The 17,360-nt window shown below is 36.6% G+C and overlaps 2 non-coding genes across 2 annotated transcripts; one reads left to right on the top strand and one right to left on the bottom strand.

Annotated features, from left to right (window-relative positions):
• Window positions 1–601: 601 nt before the first annotated feature.
• TRNAD-GUC (transfer RNA aspartic acid (anticodon GUC)) lies at window positions 602–675 on the top strand. Its single transcript has one exon. It is a non-coding gene; the product is annotated as a tRNA-Asp (tRNA).
• Window positions 676–3,293: 2,618 nt separating this feature from the next.
• Window positions 3,294–3,364, bottom strand: TRNAC-GCA (transfer RNA cysteine (anticodon GCA)). Its single transcript has one exon. It is a non-coding gene; the product is annotated as a tRNA-Cys (tRNA).
• Between the last annotated feature and the right edge of the window lie 13,996 nt (window positions 3,365–17,360).

Below are 17,360 nucleotides of genomic sequence, written 5' to 3'. Positions count from 1 at the left end.
TATGGCCCTATCGTCTAGTGATGCCCCTATCGTCTAGTGGTTTCAGGACATCTCTCTTTCAAGGAGGCAGCGGGGATTCGACTTCCCCTGGGGGTAGGGAGTATTATGAAAGGAGGTTAATCATAGATTAGCAAAAAACCCTAGAATAAATTCTTCCTGGGTCGATGCCCGAGTGGTTAATGGGGGACGGACTGTAAATTCGTTGACAATGTCTACGCTGGTTCAAATCCAGCTCGGCCCAAACCAAAAATCTAGGGCTTCGTGAGTATGAACTAAATCCTTTTGTTTTTCTTCCATAAAATAAAATGTCTGATCTATAGAAATAAAAGATAAAGAAAAAAGGGAAATTTTTTTTTTCTAATCCATATCTCTCTCATTCCTTTCTTACAAACAAAAGAGTTTTTCTTATTGAAGGCTGGATTATTATCCATTTTTAGTGATAAAAAAATCACGACATACTAGTTATGTCACTCTCACTATACCCACGTATAATATAATATGTGGGTATGTAGTATATGATTCGTCTATTTCTTAGAGTACGAAAGACGAATCGAATCTTCTTATGGTTCTATTTAAGAATGGGTATGCCATACACCCCGCGGGGATTGTAGTTCAATTGGTCAGAGCACCGCCCTGTCAAGGCGGAAGCTGCGGGTTCGAGCCCCGTCAGTCCCGAACTAGGGTTCAATGAATGGAGAAATTGATATTTCCTTTTTTCCATGAAAAAAAAGGGGCAGGGAGCAAGATCAAATACCCACAGGGCACCCTTACTTCACTTTTTTATTTTGCATCCCTCATTAAAGAGGGAGGGAAGGCATATAGGAATTTTTTTTCACTACTCCCGATCGATAAAGATAAAGAAAGACACACATACGATATGTGGATTAGTAGAATTTAGGATATTATATTACTCTATCTTTCTTTATGATGATACCATCCTCATCTTAATTTCCTATTCCACTCTTATGGAATAGAGTACCGGTATTTTACCGGAATCCATACATAAATCGTATTCCCTTTTTATTTCAGACCTCTTTTCCCCCATCTCACTTCTACTGCTTATTTGGATGTCTATGTGACCCATAGAAAGTTGGTCATATAATACATACATAATTGTATGTATAACTATAAGAAAAAGGAAGGGAAATTGTATAAGATTAAGAAAGTAGAAGATTAAGAAAGCTCGTGGGTTAGAGATATAGAAAAGAAAAAGTAGAAAAGGATTAAAAAAGAGGGAATTCCTAATCCAATCAAAAAACCCATTTTGGTCTTAGTGTGGATAGAGGATCTTCCTATGTTATACTATATAACTCTCATCCGTGAAATATAACTCTCATCCATGAATTGATTTGATAGATCCGATATTCATAATATTGAATTGATTCAGTATTATCAGAATGCAAGCCCTACCCTTGAATTTACAAGATACCCCTTTTTCCTCTCCATGGGATTACATCCCGAGTTATTGTGAAAATAAAAAAATAAAGAGGTTATGGAAGTCAATATTCTCGCATTTATTGCTACTGCACTGTTCATTCTAGTTCCTACTTCTTTTTTACTTATTATTTATGTAAAAACAGTCAGCCAAAATAATTAATTGGAATTCCAATTAATCATTGAAGAAATTAAAAAGGGATTAAATAAAAAAAAATCCAAGTCTTAAATGAAAGGATCTGGTTGGAATCTTAAAGTGTGGTAGAAAGAACTACATATAGTTTTTTCTACGACACTTTAGATTCTTTCTATTATATTATCTTTGAATCTACATAGAATAGATTAGTAGATTGAAATAGTTAAGTAGTCTAATTCAATTTCTTTTTTCATTGCATCCACTTAATTTCAATCAGGTCAAAATAAAAAAATCTAAGACAATTCTTGACCAAAGAATCCATGGAAGGAAAGAAAAATAATATTAAGAATAGACTATAGTAAAAAGTAAAAGGAAATGGAAAATGTGTGATATGCCGTGAATAGTTCCGTGGAAGAAAGTCGAATTTTCTTATGTATAGAACTTTTTTTAACCATTCGTCATTTCTAGTAGAAATTATGAATTGGTATAATGGCTCTTTCTTACATTACAACTTACAATACAAGAGTTTCTTACAGGAGTGAAACAAAACTAAAGAAAAAGATTAAAGAATAACGTTTGACAAAATGATTAATGCAAAATGATCCATTAATGAAAAGAATTGATACAACAATTTGATTACTTAATCAATTAGTAGTATCCCTAGAGTCCACTCCTTCCCCATACTACTAGTGAAAGAGAAAATGTAAAGACTACCATTAAAGCAGCCCAAGCGAGACTTACTATATCCATCTAAATTATGTCTCCTATTTCTATGAAGGGATTATTCTATTCTACTATTGATCAATAATCATAGTGGAATCAAGGGTACAGAGTCAAAAAGGGATTCCGCCCTAAGGCCATGGATCAATCAGTTCAAGGAATTTACTCCTAACAAATTCTTATAGGAATTCTGGTAGAATTAGAGAGCATTAAAAATACGATACTATAGCCCTTTTTTCCTTAAAAAAGAAAGAGTACGGGAATGATGTCCTGAATAGAAGAAGCGGGAATAGGAAGATTTTTTATTCCTTTTGTTACTCTTTTTTTTTTTTTAAGCAAAGGACGCCCGAATATACCATAAAATTAACGATAGATAAATATTTATTGGATACCTACCTTACCTAATGTTTATTTTTGACCTAAACCCTGCAGCCTTGCTTTGTATCATTCTATGAAAGAATGAAGAGGAAGAGATTTTATCCATAACACAACTCCTAAATTGATTTTTGATCGACCTATTTAATCTGATTCTCGTTAGAATTAAAATTAAGTAGTCCTTACTTTAGTGTATGTAGGTAACATAAGATGTACGATAAAAAAATGTATAATAATTAGTAAGTCTTGATATTCTTTCGTGGAGTCCCTTCTTGAATCTTAGATTGAAAAAAAAAAAGAATGCCCCTTAGGGACCTTTCTTTGGATACCAAGATTTCTGACATCTTATCCTCGTATTTTAAAATTATCAAATCGAATCTCAATTAAGAACCAATTCAAATTCATATAATAAAAGAATAAGGAAACACTACCTCACCCCTATTGATAACCATTTTGGCCACTACCGTCAAAACAAACCCTAACCCTAGTTTGAGGATAGAACTATGGTATGGTTTCTCTAAACCCAGTATCGGCAGGCCCAGTTACTCTCTTGCCCGAACTTATGCGAAGTAAAAATTGATCGAATTCGATCAGCACTATAAAAAAAAACCTAAGTATTTTATTGATCAGGCGGCACCCAGATTTGAACTGGGGATAAAGGATTTGCAGTCCCCTGCCTTACCGCTTGGCCATGCCGCCAAAAAATCCGATCAAAAATCTAGAAAACAGCAAGTATTCATCCACGTTTTCTTACGAAAAGCCCCTTTTATTTTGAATATAATTCTACTTACTTTTTTCCAATCTTTTTCAAAAAATCTATTCCTGCTTTTTTTGATCCAGTTTCTATTATTCTCCTCGATAGATTCTATCTTAAAACATACATTGTTAACACAATAAAACTTCCCATTTCTTTCTATTGAGATGAAAAAGAAGAAAAAGTGGATTTCTATTCACAGGCTGCAAAATTCAGAATAAATTGGAACCGTTAACTAGAATTCTCTTTTTTTTATTGCAGTAGTGAACTACTCTTAAATCGGTATTATCTCCCCCCCCTTCAATGGCATAATAAAATAGTATGACTTTATGCTTAATCCGTGTATAGGTAAACTTTAGGTCCGAACAGCATTATTATCCAAAGATCCCCTTTATGTACATATCTCTATGGAGAATCATGCTTTAATTTTTAAAAGTATTAAATTAAATATCTTGAATAAAAAAAGGAAATTTGCTCTGATATAGAGTATAACCTTACTATCTTGGCCTACCCAAGTGAAATTACGATAAAAGAAAAGCATGGATATGGGGAGAGGTGGATAACTAGATTGGCATGTACTTAAAAAAGGGACTTACTTGATTTTAGAATTCCACAATGAAATACTGAATTTTCTAGTAATTATACTACTCCGATCCGAAATAAAAAAGAACCCTCAAATTATTTTGAGAAATTAAAGTAAGCACGCTATTCTAAATCGAAGTAAAGTCAAACTTTCTAGTATATTATATTACGGCTTTATTACATTCATAGAAAGGAGATAAAATGAGAAATCTTTGCCATCCAATCTGATTAGAATATCATAACATAAAGTATAAGTGGCAGAATTTTTTTTTTTAGGAATGTTTTATCAATTCATTTTCATTTCATTTGTACCCCTGGCAAACTCGAACTTTCGTCCAAATGGTCTCTATTCATATGTATGAAATACATATATGAAATACGTATGTGGAGTTCCCTAGAATTTCATGTGATTCAGTAAACAGAATATAGATTCCATGATTGCTAGATCGATCCAGAGGGATTGATGAAGAGTGAGCTGATAATGGAATTTTTCTTTGATAAACAGGAAACTTAAGATTAAGATGCTCCGGAATGGAAACGAGGGAATGTCCACAATACCCGGATTTAGTCAGATCCAATTCGAGGGATTTTGTAGGTTCATTAATCAAGCCTTAGCAGAAGAACTTGACAAGTTTCCAACAATTAAAGATCCAGATCACGAAATTGCATTTCAATTATTTGCGAAAGGATATCAATTGCTAGAACCCTCGATAAAAGAAAGAGATGCTGTGTATGAATCACTCACCTATTCTTCCGAATTATATGTATCTGCGAGATTAATTTTTGGTTTCGATGTGCAAAAGCAAACCATTTCTATCGGAAACATTCCTATAATGAATTCCTTAGGAACCTTTATTATAAATGGAATATACCGAATTGTGATCAATCAAATATTGCTAAGTCCTGGTATTTACTACCGCTCGGAATTAGATCATAAGGGAATTTCTATCTACACTGGCACTATAATATCAGATTGGGGGGGGAGATCGGAATTAGCAATTGATAAAAAAGAAAGGATATGGGCTCGCGTGAGTAGAAAACAAAAGATATCTATTCTAGTTCTATCATCAGCTATGGGTTCGAATCTAAGAGAAATTCTAGATAATGTTTCCTACCCTGAAATTTTCTTGTCTTTCCCGAATGCTAAGGAGAAGAAGAGGATTGAGTCAAAAGAAAAAGCTATTTTGGAGTTTTATCAACAATTTGCTTGTGTAGGTGGGGACCTGGTATTTTCGGAGTCCTTATGCGAGGAATTACAAAAGAAATTTTTTCAACAAAAATGTGAATTAGGAAGGATTGGTCGACGAAATATGAATCGGAGACTTAATCTTGATATACCTCAGAACAATACATTCTTGTTACCACGAGATGTATTGGCCGCTACGGATCATTTGATTGGAATGAAATTTGGAACGGGTATACTTGACGATGACGATATGAATCACTTGAAAAATAAACGTATTCGTTCGGTTGCAGATCTGTTACAAGATCAATTCGGATTGGCTCTTGGTCGTTTACAACATGCAGTTCAAAAAACTATTCGTAGAGTATTCATACGTCAATCGAAACCGACTCCCCAAACTTTGGTAACTCCAACTTCAACTTCAATTTTATTAATAACTACTTATGAGACCTTTTTTGGCACATACCCGTTATCTCAAGTTTTTGATCAAACGAATCCATTGACACAAACTGTTCATGGGCGAAAAGTGAGTTGTTTAGGTCCTGGAGGGTTGACGGGGAGAACCGCAAGTTTTCGGAGCCGAGATATTCATCCGAGTCACTATGGGCGTATTTGTCCAATTGACACGTCTGAAGGAATCAATGTTGGACTTACTGGATCCTTAGCAATTCATGCGAGAATTGATCACTTGTGGGGATCCATAGAGAGTCCGTTTTATGAAATATCTGCTGAGAAAGCAAAAGAAAAAAAAGAGAGACAGGTGGTTTATCTATCACCAAATAGAGATGAATATTATATGATAGCAGCAGGAAATTCTTTGTCCTTGAATCAAGGTATTCAGGAAGAACAGGTTGTTCCGGCTAGATACCGTCAAGAATTCTTGACTATTGCATGGGAACAGATTCATGTTAGAAGTATTTTTCCTTTCCAATATTTTTCTATTGGGGGTTCTCTCATTCCTTTTATTGAGCACAATGATGCGAATCGGGCTTTAATGAGTTCTAATATGCAGCGCCAAGCAGTTCCGCTTTCTCGGTCCGAGAAATGCATTGTTGGAACTGGATTGGAACGCCAAACAGCTCTAGATTCGAGGGTTTCCATTATAGCCGAACGCGAGGGAAAGATCATTTCTACTGATAGTCATAAGATACTTTTATCAAGTAGTGGGAAGACTATAAGTATTCCTTTAGTTAACCACCGTCGCTCTAACAAAAATACTTGTATGCACCAAAAACCCCGGGTTCCACGGGGTAAATCCATTAAAAAAGGACAAATTTTAGCAGAAGGAGCTGCTACAGTTGGGGGCGAACTTGCTTTAGGAAAAAACGTATTAGTAGCTTATATGCCATGGGAAGGTTACAATTTTGAAGACGCAGTACTAATTAGCGAACGTTTGGTATATGAAGATATTTATACCTCTTTTCACATCCGGAAATATGAAATTCAGACGGATACGACAAGCCAGGGCTCCGCTGAAAAAATCACTAAAGAAATACCACATCTAGAAGAACATTTACTCCGCAATTTGGACAGAAATGGAGTTGTTAGGTTGGGATCCTGGGTAGAAACTGGTGATATTTTAGTAGGTAAATTAACGCCTCAGATAGCGAGCGAATCATCTTATATCGCGGAAGCTGGATTATTACGGGCCATATTTGGCCTTGAGGTTTCCACTTCAAAAGAAACTTCTCTGAAATTACCTATAGGTGGAAGAGGGCGCGTTATCGATGTGAAATGGATCCAAAGGGACCCGCTCGACATAATGGTTCGTGTATATATTTTACAGAAACGTGAAATCAAAGTTGGGGATAAAGTAGCCGGAAGACATGGGAATAAAGGGATCATTTCCAAAATTTTGCCTAGGCAAGATATGCCCTATTTGCAAGATGGAACACCCGTTGATATGGTCTTCAATCCCTTAGGAGTACCCTCCCGAATGAATGTGGGACAAATATTTGAAAGCTCGCTCGGATTAGCGGGGGATCTGCTAAAGAAACATTATAGAATAGCACCCTTTGATGAGAGATATGAGCAAGAGGCTTCAAGAAAACTTGTGTTTTCAGAATTATATGAAGCCAGTAAAGAAACAAAAAACCCATGGGTATTTGAACCCGAGTACCCGGGAAAAAGCAGAATATTTGATGGAAGAACAGGCGACCCCTTTGAGCAACCTGTTCTAATAGGGAAGTCCTATATCTTAAAATTAATTCATCAAGTTGATGAGAAAATTCATGGGCGTTCTACTGGGCCCTACTCACTTGTTACACAACAACCGGTTAGAGGAAGAGCCAAGCAAGGGGGACAACGAGTAGGAGAAATGGAAGTTTGGGCTTTAGAAGGATTTGGTGTTGCTCATATTTTACAAGAGATACTTACTTATAAATCTGACCATCTTATAGCTCGCCAAGAAATACTTAATGCTACGATCTGGGGAAAAAGAATACCTAATCATGAGGATCCTCCAGAATCTTTTCGAGTGCTCGTTCGAGAACTACGATCTTTGGCTCTAGAACTGAATCATTTCCTTGTATCTGAAAAGAACTTCCAGGTTAATAGGGAGGAAGTTTGATCGGAATAAATATAAATTCTTTTCTTATTTCTATTTTATGATTGACCAATATAAACATCAACAACTTCAAATTGGACTCGTTTCCCCTCAACAAATAAAGGCTTGGGCTAACAAAAACCTACCTAATGGAGAAGTCGTTGGCGAAGTCACAAGGCCCTCTACTTTTCATTATAAAACCGATAAACCAGAAAAAGATGGATTGTTTTGCGAAAGAATCTTTGGACCCATAAAAAGCGGGATTTGCGCTTGTGGCAATTCTCGAGCGAGCGGAGCTGAAAACGAAGACGAAAGATTTTGCCAAAAATGCGGGGTAGAATTTGTGGATTCTCGGATACGAAGATATCAAATGGGATACATCAAACTCGCATGTCCCGTGACTCATGTGTGGTATTTGAAAGGTCTTCCTAGTTATATCGCGAATCTTTTAGATAAACCTCTTAAGAAGTTGGAGGGCCTAGTATACGGCGATTTCTCTTTTGCTAGGCCCAGCACTAAAAAACCCACTTTTTTACGATTACGAGGTTTATTCGAAGAGGAAATTGCATCCTGTAACCACAGCATTTCTCCCTTTTTTTCTACCCCAGGCTTTGCAACATTTCGAAATCGGGAAATTGCGACAGGAGCAGGTGCTATTAGAGAACAATTAGCAGATTTGGATTTGCGAATTATTATAGAGAATTCTTTGGTCGAATGGAAGGAATTAGAAGACGAGGGGTATAGTGGAGATGAGTGGGAAGATAGAAAAAGACGAATAAGAAAAGTTTTTTTGATTAGACGCATGCAATTGGCGAAACATTTTATTCAAACAAATGTAGAACCAGAATGGATGGTTTTGTGCTTATTACCGGTTCTTCCTCCCGAATTGAGACCTATTGTTTATAGGTCTGGAGATAAAGTAGTGACTTCAGACATTAATGAACTTTATAAGAGAGTTATCCGTCGGAACAACAATCTTGCCTATCTATTAAAAAGAAGTGAATTAGCGCCAGCAGATTTAGTAATGTGCCAGGAAAAATTGGTACAAGAAGCCGTGGATACACTTCTTGATAGTGGGTCCCGCGGGCAACCGACGAGGGATGGTCACAATAAAGTATACAAATCACTTTCAGATGTAATTGAAGGTAAAGAGGGAAGGTTTCGCGAGACTCTGCTTGGGAAACGGGTCGATTACTCGGGGCGTTCTGTCATTGTTGTGGGTCCTTCGCTTTCATTACATCAATGTGGATTACCTCTAGAGATAGCAATAAAGCTTTTTCAGCTATTTGTAATTCGCGATTTAATCACGAAACGCGCCACTTCTAATGTAAGGATTGCTAAAAGGAAAATTTGGGAAAAAGAACCCATTGTATGGGAAATACTTCAAGAAGTTATGCGGGGACATCCTGTACTGTTAAATAGAGCACCTACCCTGCATAGATTAGGCATACAGGCCTTTCAACCCACTTTAGTAGAGGGGCGTACTATTTCTTTACACCCATTAGTGTGTAAGGGTTTCAATGCGGACTTTGATGGAGATCAAATGGCTGTTCATCTACCTTTATCCTTGGAAGCTCAGGCAGAAGCCCGTTTACTTATGTTTTCTCATATGAATCTCTTATCTCCCGCTATTGGGGATCCTATTTGCGTACCAACCCAAGACATGCTTATCGGGCTTTATGTATTAACGATTGGAAAGCGTCGAGGTATTTGTGCAAATAGATATAATAGTTGCAGAAACTACCCAAATCTAAAAGTAAATTACAATAATAATAATAATTCTAAATATAGGAAAGATAAAGAACCCCATTTTTCTAGTTCTTATGATGCACTGGGAGCTTATAGACAAAAACTAATCAGTTTAGATAGTCCCTTGTGGCTACGATGGAACCTGGATCAACGCGTCATTGGGTCAAGAGAAGTTCCGATTGAAGTTCAATATGAATCTTTGGGGACTTATCATGAGATTTATGCCCACTATCTAATAATGGGAAATAGAAAAAAAGAAATTCGTTCGATATACATTCGAACCACTCTTGGTCATATTTCTTTTTATAGAGAAATAGAGGAAGCCATACAAGGATTTAGTCAGGCCTATTCATACACTACCTAAACAAGAAAGAAAGTTAGATTCGGCGATGCCCCTCCCCTTTCGGGGGGCATTCCGATTTCCCTAGTATCATCATTATTTGCCACGCGAATCCAGATTGAGATTGAGGCAAGTTAATTAAATTTTCGAATCACTGACTCAGGCCCATTGTCGAATCCTACTCAGCAATTGTCGAATCCTACTCAGCCGAAAAGGGGGTACTTATGTATGGCGGAACGGGCCAATCTGGTCTTTCATAATAAAGAGATAGACGGAACTGGTATGAAACGACTTATTAGCAGATTAATAGATCATTTTGGAATGGGATATACATCCCATATACTGGATCAACTAAAGACTCTGGGCTTCCATCAAGCCACTACTACATCGATTTCGTTAGGAATCGAGGATCTTTTAACAATACCCTCTAAGGGATGGTTAGTCCAAGACGCGGAACAACAGAGTTTTCTTTTGGAGAAACACTATTATTATGGGGCTGTACACGCGGTAGAAAAATTACGCCAATCTGTTGAGATATGGTATGCGACAAGTGAATATTTGAAACAAGAAATGAATTCAAATTTTCGGATAACGGATCCTTCTAATCCAGTCTATCTAATGTCTTTTTCAGGAGCCAGAGGAAATGCATCTCAAGTACACCAATTAGTAGGTATGAGAGGATTAATGTCGGACCCTCAAGGACAAATGATTGATTTACCTATTCAAAGCAATTTACGCGAGGGACTTTCTTTGACAGAATATATAATTTCCTGCTATGGAGCCCGCAAAGGGGTTGTAGATACTGCTGTGCGAACAGCAGATGCTGGATATCTTACACGTAGACTTGTTGAAGTAGTTCAACATATTATTGTGCGTAGAAGAGATTGTGGTACTATCCGAGGTATTTCTGTAAGTCCTCAAAATGGGATGACGGAAAAACTTTTTGTCCAAACACTAATTGGTCGTGTATTAGCAGACGATATATATATCGGTTCACGATGCATTGCCGCGCGAAATCAAGATATTGGAATTGGATTAGTCAATCGATTCATAACTGCCTTTCGAGCACAACCATTTCGAGCACAACCAATATATATTAGAACCCCCTTTACTTGCCGAAGCACTTCTTGGATCTGTCAATTATGCTATGGCCGGAGTCCTACTCATAGTGATCTGGTCGAATTGGGAGAAGCCGTAGGTATTATTGCGGGTCAATCAATTGGGGAGCCAGGGACTCAACTAACATTAAGAACTTTTCATACTGGCGGAGTATTCACAGGGGGTACTGCCGACCTTGTACGATCCCCTTCGAATGGAAAAATAAAATTCAATGAGAATTTGGTTCACCCCACACGTACCCGTCATGGGCAGCCTGCTTTTCTATGTTATATAGACTTGCATGTAACTATTCAGAGTCAAGATATTCTATATAGTGTGAATATTCCCTCAAAAAGCTTGATTCTAGTGCAAAATGATCAATATGTAAAATCCGAACAAGTAATTGCGGAGATTCGTGCCGGAACGTCCACTTTACATTTTAAAGAAAGGGTACAAAAGCATATTTATTCTGAATCAGACGGCGAAATGCACTGGAGTACTGATGTTTACCATGCGCCCGAATATCAATATGGTAATCTTCGCCGATTACCAAAAACAAGCCATTTATGGATATTGTCAGTAAGTATGTGCAGATCCAGTATAGCGTCTTTTTCACTCCACAAGGATCAAGATCAAATGAATACTTATGGTAAAAAAGATAGGGAAATTCTTGATTATTCAACGTCGGATCGAATCATGTCCAATGGCCATTGGAATTTTATCTATCCTTCTATTTTTCAAGATAATTCAGATTTGTTGGCGAAAAAGCGAAGAAATAGGTTCGTCATTCCATTACAATATCATCAAGAACAAGAGAAAGAACTAATATCCTGTTTTGGGATTTCGATTGAAATCCCCCTTATGGGTGTTTTACGTAGAAATACTATTTTTGCTTATTTTGACGATCCCCGATACAGAAAAGATAAAAAGGGTTCAGGAATTGTTAAATTTAGATATAGGACCCTAGAAGAAGAATATAGGACTCGAGCGGAAGACTCAGAAGAGGAATATGAGACCCTAGAAGACGAATACAGGACCCGAGAGGACGAATATGAATATGAAACCCTAGAAGAATCTAAATATGGAATCCTAGAAGACGAATACGAATATGAAACCCTAGAAGACGAATATGGGAGCCCAGAAAACGAATATGGGAACCCAGAGAACGAATATAGGACTTTAGAGAAAGACTCAGAAGAGGAATATGGGAGCCCAGAGAGCAAATATAGGACCCAAGAGGACGAATATGGAACTCTAGAGGAAGACTCAGAAGACGAATATGGCAGCCCCGGGGAAAGCGCAGAGGAAAAATATGGTACTTTAGAGGAAGACTCAGAAGAAGATTCAGAGGACGAATACGAGAGCCCAGAGGAAGATTCCATCTTAAAAAAAGAGGGTTTGATTGAGCATCGAGGAACAAAAGAATTTAGTCTAAAATACCAAAAAGAAGTAGATCGGTTTTTTTTCATTCTTCAAGAACTTCATATCTTGCCGAGATCTTCATCCCTAAAGATACTTGACAATAGTATTATTGGAGTGGATACACAACTCACAAAAAATACAAGAAGTCGACTAGGCGGACTGGTCCGAGTGAAGAGAAAAAAAAGCCATACGGAACTCAAAATATTTTCCGGAGATATTCATTTTCCTGAAGAGGCGGATAAGATATTAGGTGGCTGTTTGATACCGCCAGAAAGACAAAAAAAAGATTCTAAGGAATCAAAAAAAAGGAAAAATTGGGTCTATGTTCAACGGAAAAAAATTCTCAAGAGCAAGGAAAAGTATTTTGTTTCCGTTCGCCCTACAGTGGCATATGAAATGGACGAAGGAAGAAATTTAGCAACACTTTTCCCGCAGGATCTCTTGCAAGAAGAAAATAATCTCCAAATTCGACTTGTCAATTTTATTTCTCATGAAAATAGCAAGTTAACTCAAAGAATTTATCACACAAATAGTCAATTTGTTAGAACTTGCTTAGTAGTGAATTGGGAACAAGAAGAAAAAGAAAAGGCTGGTGCTTCCCTTGTTGAGGTAAGAGCAAATGATCTTATTCGCGATTTCCTAAGAATTGAGTTAGTCAAGTCCACTATTTCGTATACACGAAAAAGGTATGGTAGGACAAGTGCAGGACCGATTCCCCATAATAGGTTAGATCGCGCCAATATCAATTCTTTTTATTCCAAGGCGAAGATTGAATCACTTAGCCAACATCCAGAAGCTATTGGCACTTTGTTGAATCGAAATAAAGAATACCACTCTTTGATGATTTTGTCGGCATCCAACTGTTCTCGAATTGGTTTATTCAAGAATTCAAAACATCCCAATGCGATAAAAGAATGGAATCCTAGAATTCCTATTCGAGAAATTTTTGGGCCCTTAGGCGCTATTGTAGCTAGTATATCGCATTTTTCTTCATCTTACTATTTACTAACGCATAATAAAATCCTGTTAAAAAAATATTTGTTCGTTGACAATTTAAAACAAACCTTCCAAGTACTTCAAGAACTTAAATACTCTTTAATAGATGAAAATAAAAGGATTTCTAATTTCGATAGTAACATAATGTTGGATCCATTCCTTTTGAATTGTCACTTTGTCCATCATGATTCTTGGGAAGAGACATTGGCAATAATTCACCTTGGACAATTTATTTGTGAAAATGTATGTCTATTTAAATCGCACATAAAAAAATCCGGTCAAATTTTCATTGTAAATATGAATTCCTTTGTTATAAGAGCAGCTAAACCTTATTTGGCCACTACAGGAGCAACTGTTAATGGTCATTATGGAGAAATCCTTTACAAGGGAGATAGGTTAGTTACGTTTATATATGAAAAATCGAGATCTAGTGACATAACGCAAGGTCTTCCAAAAGTGGAACAAATCTTTGAAGCGCGTTCAATTGATTCATTATCCCCGAATCTCGAAAGGAGAATTGAGGATTGGAATGAGCGTATACCAAGAATTCTTGGGGTCCCTTGGGGATTCTTGATTGGAGCTGAGCTAACCATAGCCCAAAGTCGTATCTCTTTGGTTAATAAAATCCAAAAGGTTTATCGATCCCAAGGGGTACAGATCCATAATAGACATATAGAGATTATTATACGCCAAGTAACATCAAAAGTGCGGGTTTCCGAAGATGGAATGTCTAATGTTTTTTCGCCTGGGGAATTAATCGGACTATTGCGAGCGGAACGAGCAGGACGAGCTTTGGATGAATCGATCTATTATCGGGCAATCTTATTGGGAATAACAAGGGCTTCCCTAAATACCCAAAGTTTCATATCTGAAGCAAGTTTTCAAGAAACTGCTCGAGTTTTAGCAAAAGCTGCCCTACGAGGTCGCATTGATTGGTTGAAAGGCTTGAAAGAAAACGTAGTTCTGGGGGGGATTATACCTGTTGGTACCGGATTCCAAAAATTTGTGCATCGTTCCCCACAAGACAAGAACCTTTATTTCGAAATAAAAAAAAAAAATCTATTCGCGTCGGAAATGAGAGATTTTTTGTTTCTCCATACAGAATTAGTTTCTTCAGATTCTGACGTAACAAACAATTTTTATGAGACATAAGAACCCCCATTTAACATTTAACCCTATATCATTTAAGGATACATAAAAAATATTTTTTATTTCAAGCTATTTCGGATCTTTCTTAATCTTCAAAAAGAACTAAATTCCGTAATGGAATGGTAGGGTTAAAAAAAAAAGGAAGTGTGGAAAAAATGACAAGAAGATATTGGAACATTAATTTGAAAGAGATGATAGAAGCAGGAGTTCATTTTGGTCATGGTATTAAGAAATGGAATCCTAAAATGGCCCCTTACATTTCGGCAAAGCGTAAAGGTACTCATATTATAAATCTCGCTAGAACGGCTCGTTTTTTATCAGAAGCTTGTGATTTAGTTTTTGATGCAGCAAGTCAGGGAAAAAGTTTCTTAATTGTTGGTACCAAAAAAAGAGCAACAGATTTAGTAGCATCAGCTGCAATAAGGGCTCGTTGTCATTATGTTAATAAAAAGTGGTTCAGTGGTATGTTAACGAATTGGTCGATTACGAAAACTAGACTTTCTCAATTTAGAGACTTAAGAGCAGAAGAAAAAATGGGAAAATTCCACCATCTCCCAAAAAGAGATGTGGCAATCTTGAAGAGAAAATTATCTACCTTGCAAAGGTATCTCGGCGGGATCAAATATATGACGAGATTGCCAGACATTGTGATCGTCCTTGATCAGCAAAAAGAGTATATAGCTCTTCGGGAATGTGCCATTTTGGGGATTCCTACTATTTCTTTAGTCGATACAAATTGTGACCCGGATCTCGCGAATATATCGATTCCAGCCAACGATGACACTATGACTTCAATTCGATTGATTCTTAACAAATTAGTATTTTCAATTTGTGAGGGCCGTTCTCTCTATATAAGAAATCGTTGATTAAGAATATTAGTGAATTCTTGGGCAACTGCGTAAATTTATGGAATCACTTACTTTACTATATCTTTTTTTTTGCATAGAATTTTTTTTGCATAGAAAAAAGAAGGGGAATATTGATATATATTAGAGGGTATTGATATATATTATGATCTGATGTGCTTTCTTGGTATCCTAAATATAAGATTAATACTTCAAGTTGCTGAGTTGAGAAAGAGATGGTTGAATCAAAAGAATTCCTTTTTTGAAGTTCAATTTTTATCAGAGGACAATATGAATATTATACCTTGTTCCATTAAAACACTCAAGGGGTTATACGATATATCGGGTGTAGAAGTAGGCCAACACTTCTATTGGCAAATAGGAGGTTTCCAAATTCATGCCCAAGTACTCATCACTTCTTGGGTCGTAATTACTATCTTGCTAGGTTCAGTTGTCATAGCTGTTCGGAATCCACAAACCATCCCGACCGACGGTCAGAATTTTTTTGAATATGTCCTTGAGTTTATTCGAGACTTGAGCAAAACTCAGATTGGAGAAGAATATGGTCCCTGGGTTCCCTTTATTGGAACTATGTTCCTTTTTATTTTTGTTTCGAATTGGTCGGGTGCTCTTTTACCTTGGAAAATTATAGAGTTACCCCATGGGGAATTAGCAGCGCCCACGAATGATATAAATACTACTGTTGCTTTAGCTTTACTCACGTCAGCGGCATATTTTTATGCTGGTCTTAGCAAAAAAGGATTGAGCTATTTCGAGAAATATATTAAACCAACTCCAATCCTTTTACCAATTAACATCCTAGAAGATTTCACAAAACCATTATCGCTTAGCTTTCGACTTTTCGGGAATATATTGGCGGATGAATTAGTCGTTGTTGTTCTTGTTTCTTTAGTCCCCTTAGTAATCCCTATACCGGTCATGTTTCTTGGATTATTTACAAGCGGTATTCAAGCTCTTATTTTTGCAACATTAGCCGCAGCCTATATAGGTGAATCCATGGAGGGTCATCATTGAATTGACTCTTTTTGGAAATAGTATTTTTTTTTGCAGCTTAGCTCAATTCATGCATGGTTCCAGATAATCTGCTTGGTTGCAAAAAAATAGTTAGAAATGCGTATGAATATATAGCCTAGAGTTGTAGGAGAGAGAATAGACTATATTATGGAATTTTCAAAGTATATATGCATTAAGGAGGGTGGAGTCAGGCTAGATCTATACTATAATATCCTTAATGTCTATAAGTGGAGTCCTCTTTTATGCGGGTTTCCACTTTAAGCAATGATTTTAGAATCCGATTCAATAGAAAATGAGAAAATATGCAAACAAAATAGAAGAAACAAATGTATATATATATAGGATATTATATTATATATTCCTAGGTTAGATTCATTATCTAATCCGATATATGGATATGGAATTCCCTTCTATGTAGTTCGGACAATTCACATTATCATTTCAATTTGATTTCAATTTGTACTTTTTAGTTACTTTACTTCTCCCCAATAGAGCTTAGAAGTAAGAATTTATTGGTTGATTGTATCCTTAACCATTTCTTTTTTTTGACACGAGGAACTACTCACCATGAATCCACTAATTGCTGCTGCTTCTGTTATTGCTGCTGGATTGGCCGTAGGGCTTGCTTCTATTGGACCTGGAGTTGGTCAAGGTACTGCTGCAGGACAAGCTGTAGAAGGTATTGCGAGACAGCCAGAAGCAGAAGGTAAAATACGAGGTACTTTATTGCTTAGTCTAGCTTTTATGGAAGCTTTAACAATTTATGGACTAGTTGTGGCACTAGCGCTTTTATTTGCGAACCCTTTTGTTTAATCTTAAAAAAAAATTCTTTCGATTTCGATTAGATACTTTTTTCTTTTTTTAGTAAATTGGTATTTGCTTCCGCAATTCCAATTATATCAATACTTTATTTAATTTACTCCTATTTATTACTCCTGGAATTATCTATTTATCGGGACAGATAATACCCCATTCTAGGAAGGGCTGAGTTGAGTAT

This window comes from Aegilops tauschii, unplaced genomic scaffold (genome assembly GCF_002575655.3).
Source record: "Aegilops tauschii subsp. strangulata cultivar AL8/78 unplaced genomic scaffold, Aet v6.0 ptg000977l_obj, whole genome shotgun sequence".
Taxonomy (NCBI): Eukaryota; Viridiplantae; Streptophyta; class Magnoliopsida; order Poales; family Poaceae; genus Aegilops; species Aegilops tauschii.
Note: the sequence above shows the minus strand (reverse complement) of the source record. Positions and strands in the feature narration are given on the sequence as shown.